Genomic DNA, 4,900 nt, shown 5'->3' with positions numbered 1-4,900 from the left:
GAACAGGACCCCGTGGAGAGGGCTGGTTGAACAGTAGCCGGTGGAGGAGCGCGCAGTGGAGGCTGGATGAATAGGAGCCCGTGGATGAATAGTCGCAGGTGGAGGCTGGAGGAGGTCGACGGTGGATGAACAGTAGCCCGTGGAGGCTGGAGGAGGTCGACGGTGGAGATGAACAGTATCCCGTGGAGTCCCGTTTTGCGGTATGCCACACCCCTCCCGATGAACAAGACCCCCGTTTCAACTGTAGTGCTCCAACACAAGTCCGTTTCCTCCGTTTTGCGATACGCCACACCCCTCCCGATCAACAGGACCCCATTTCGACCATAGGAGGTCCAAGAGAAGTCTGTTTCCTCCGTTTTGTGGTATGCCAGACCCCTCCCGATGAACATGATCCCGTTTCGACCGTGGCCGGTCGAACACAAGGCTGTTTCCTCTGTTCTGCGGTACGCCATGCCTCGTTTCCATCGGCTGTTTCGTCCAAGCCGGTTGGCTGCCGATGAACAGCACGCGTTCCGTTGCCTCCCGATGAACACGACGTATTCCGTTGCCTCCCCATGAACACGACGATGACACAGTTTCTCCGTTCCGACCCAGCCATGTACACGAGACCTGGCCGTACGTATGCGCGAGTAGGCATTCGAGACCCCGCCCGTATGTACGTACGTGGCCGTATTTACTTTTTTGCACCCTCGCCGTTGTACGTACGTGTACATGCTATGTGCGCGCCTCTACTACGACACGTGCCCTTCCTTACATGGCCACGGTTCATCGCTGCAGCCTGCAAACAGACCGACCGTATGTACGTACACGTTCGCGACCAGAATGACAACACTACGTACGCTTCGACCAGGTGGGTCCCGAGTGTCAGGCACTTCCTTGCGTGCGAAGATGTAGCTGGTGGGTCCCAGCAGTCAGGGGGCGAATCATTTTTTTGCTCGTAATATGGACGCACTTCCTTGCGTGCGAAGATGTAGCTGGTGGGTCCCAGCAGTCAGGGGGAAACGTTTTTTTCATAAAATACGGTGGCCCGTCCGGTGGGTCCCTGCTGCCAGGTGGAGGAATCATTATTTTCTGCATAATAAGGCGGCACTTCCTTGCTGCGGCCGTGGACCCAGCTATCAGCCTATCTGCTACCTCTTCAGCACTGCGTTGGTTTTCCCTTGAAGAGGAAAGGGTGATGCAGTAAAGCAGTGTAAGTATTTCCCTCAGTTTTTGAGAACCAAGGTATCAATCGAGTAGGAGGCCACGCACGAGTCCCTCGCACCTACACAAACAAATAAGATCCTCGCAACCAACGCAATAAAGGGTTGTCAATCCCTTCACGGTCACTTACGAAAGTGAGATCTGATAGATATGATAAGATACTATTTTTGGTATTTTTATAATAGAGATGCAAAGTAAAATAAAAGGTAGTAAAATAGCTAAGTGTTGGAAGATTAATATGATGGAAAATAGACCCGGGGGCCATAGGTTTCACTAGTGGCTTCTCTCGAGAGCATAAGTATTATGGTGGGTGAACAAATTACTATTGAGCAATTGACAGAATTGAGCATAGTTATGAGAATATCTAGGTATGATCATGTATATAGGCATCACGTCCGCGACAAGTAGACCGACTCCTGCCTGCATCTACTACTATTACTCCACACATCGACCGCTATCCAGCATGCATCTAGAGTATTAAGTTCAAAAGAACAGAGTAACACTTTAAGTAAGATGACATGATGTAGAGGGATAAACTCATTCAATATGATATAAACCCCATCTTGTTATCCTTGATGGCAACAATACAATACGTGCCTTGCTGCCCCTGCTGTCACTGGGAAAGGACACCGCAAGATTGAACCCAAAGCTAAGCACTTCCCCCATTGCAAGAAAGATCAATCTAGTAGGCCAAACCAAACTGATAATTCGAAGAGACTTGCAAAGATAACCAATCATACATAAAAGAATTCAGAGAAGATTCAAATATTGTTCATAGATAAACTTGATCATAAACCCACAATTCATCGATCTCAACAAACACACCGCAAAAGAAGATTACATCGAATAGATCTCCACGAGAATCTTGGAGAACTTTGTATTGAGATCCAAAGAGAGAGAGGAAGCCATCGAGCTAATAACTATGGACCCGAAGGTCTGAGGTAAACTACTCACACATCATCGGAGAGGCTATGGTGTTGATGTAGAAGCCCTCCATGATCAAAGCCCCCTCCGGCGGAGCTCCGGAAAAGGCCCCAAGATGGAATCTCTCGGGTATAGAAGGTTACGGTGGTGGAATTAGGTTTTTGGCTCCGTGTCTGGTAGTTTGGGGGTACATAGGTATATATAGGAGGAAGAAGTACGTCGGTGGAGCAATGTGTGCCACACGAGGGTGGAGGGCACGCCCAGGGGGGTAGGCGCGCCCCCTACCTCGTGCCCTCCTGATTGCTTTCTTGACGTAGAGTCCAAGTCCTCTGGATCACGTTTGTTCCAAAAATCACGTTCCTGAAGGTTTCATTCCGTTTGGACTCCGTTTTATATTCTTTTTCCGCGAAACTCTGAAATAGGCAAAAAAACAGCAATTCTAGGCTGGGCCTCCGGTTAATAGGTTAGTCCCAAAATAATATAAAAGTGTATAATAAAGCCCATTAAACATCCAAAACAGAATATAATATAGCATGGAGCAATCAAAAGTTATAGATACGTTGGAGACGTATCAAGCATCTCCAAGCTTAATTCTTGCTCGTCCTCGAGTAGATAAATGATAAAAACAGAATTTTTGATGTGGAATGCTACTTAGCATAATTTCAATGTAATTATTCTTATTGTGGCACGAATGTTCAGATTTGATATGATTCAAGATAAAAGTTTAATGTTGACATAAAAACAGTAATACTTCAAGCATGCTAACCAAGCAATTATGTCTTATCAAAATTACATAGCCAAAGCAAGTTATCCCTACAAAATCATATAGTCTGGCTATGCTCCATCTTCCCCACACAAAATATTCATATCATGTACAACCCTGGTTTTAGCCAAGCAATTGGTTCATACTTTTTAACGCGCTTCAGCCTTTTCAACTCTTACGCAATACATGAGCGCAAGCCATGGATATAGCACTATGGTGGAATAAGGTATAATGATAGGGGTTATGTGGGAAGACAAAAAAGGAGAAAGTCTCACATCAACAAGGCTAATCAACGGGCTATGGAGATGCCCATCAATTGATGTCAATGCAAGGAGTAGGGATTGCCATGCAATGGATGCACTTAGAGCTATAAGTGTATGAAAGCTCAAACAAAAGAAACTAAGTGGGTGTGCATCCAACTTGCTTGCTCACGAACACCTCGGGCATTTGAGGAAGCCCATCATTGGAATATACAAGCCAAGTTCTATAATGAAATTTCCCACTAGTATATGAAAGTGACAAAATGAGAGACTCTCTATCATGAAGATCACGGTGGTACTTTGAAGCACCAGTGTGGTAAAAGGATAGTAACATTGTCCCTTCTCTCTTTTTCTCTCATTTTTTTTATTTGGGCCTTTTCTCTTTTTTTTAATGGCCTCTTTTTTTATTTAGTCCGGAGTCTCATCCCGACTTGTGGGGGAATCATAGTCTCCATCATCCTTTCCTCACTTGGGACAATGCTCTAATAATGATGATCATCACACTTTTATTTACTTACAACTCATGAATTACAACTCAATACTTAGAACAAAATATGACTCTATGTGGATGCCTCCGGCGGTGTACCGGGATATGCAATGAATCCAGAGCGACATGTATGAAAGAATTATGAATGGTGGCTTTGCCACAAATACAATGTCAACTAAAAACATCCAAAAAACAGCACTTCTGGGCTGGGCCTCCGGTTAATAGGTTAGTCCCAAAATAATATAAAAGTGTATAATAAATCCCATTAAACATCCAAAATAGAATATAATATAGCATGGAACAATCAAAAATGACAGATACGTTGGAGACGTATCACTCTCCACGGACAGTACTCTTCCGATGGAAGTCGTTCCTTGACCACATTGACCACGCCGCGCCGAGAACACCAAGGTGGTGGATGACGGCGAGGCCTAGGAAGGGGATGACGCGGAGCCGGGGAAGACGCGATAGTGGATGCCCACGCGGAGAGGAGTACGAGGGTTCACTGGTTCGGCTTCGGTGTTAGGCTGTCGTCGCCATAGAATAACAGAGGGTGTGGGTGAGTGGAGGGATGGCCTGGCCAACGGTGGGAATAGTAGGGGCGGTGAGGCCTCCGCGGAAGCACAGCCCGCCACGGGAGGCAGGAGCATGCGGCATGACCGGCGCTGCTTTGGGCGGCTGGAGCAAGAAGACCAGAGGTTGAAGAAGCACTACGGCCGTTGGATGGACATCGTACGGTCACTGGAGCTAGAATCGTTCATATTGACTAAGTTGACAAAGCCCTCCGTCCCCGTTGAGGGAGTCCTGGACTAAGGGGTCCTCGGGCGTCCGACCTGTTATACATGGGTCGGACTAATGGGCTGTGAAGATACGAGACTAAAGACTCTCTCCCGTGTCCAGATAGGACTCTCCTTGGCGTGGAAAGCAAGCTTGGCGACCAAATATGAAGATTCCTTTCTCTGTAACCGACTTTGTGTAACCCTAGTCCCCCCCGGTGTCTATATAAACCGGAGGGCTTAGTCCGGATAGATATACTCATAATGATAGTCATACAGGCTAGACTTCTAGGGTTTAGCCACTACGATCTCGTGGTAGATCAACTCTTGTAATACTCATATTCATCAAGATCAATCAAGCAGGAAGTAGGGTATTACCTCCATAGAGAGGGCCCGAACCTGGGTAAACATTGTGTCCCCCGTCTCCTGTTACCATCGACCCTAGACGCACAGTTCGGGACCCCCTACCCGATATCTGCCGGTTTTG

Source organism: Triticum aestivum, chromosome 5D (genome assembly GCF_018294505.1).
Source record: "Triticum aestivum cultivar Chinese Spring chromosome 5D, IWGSC CS RefSeq v2.1, whole genome shotgun sequence".
Lineage (NCBI taxonomy): Eukaryota > Viridiplantae > Streptophyta > Magnoliopsida > Poales > Poaceae > Triticum > Triticum aestivum.
This window is presented reverse-complemented; position numbering follows the sequence as displayed.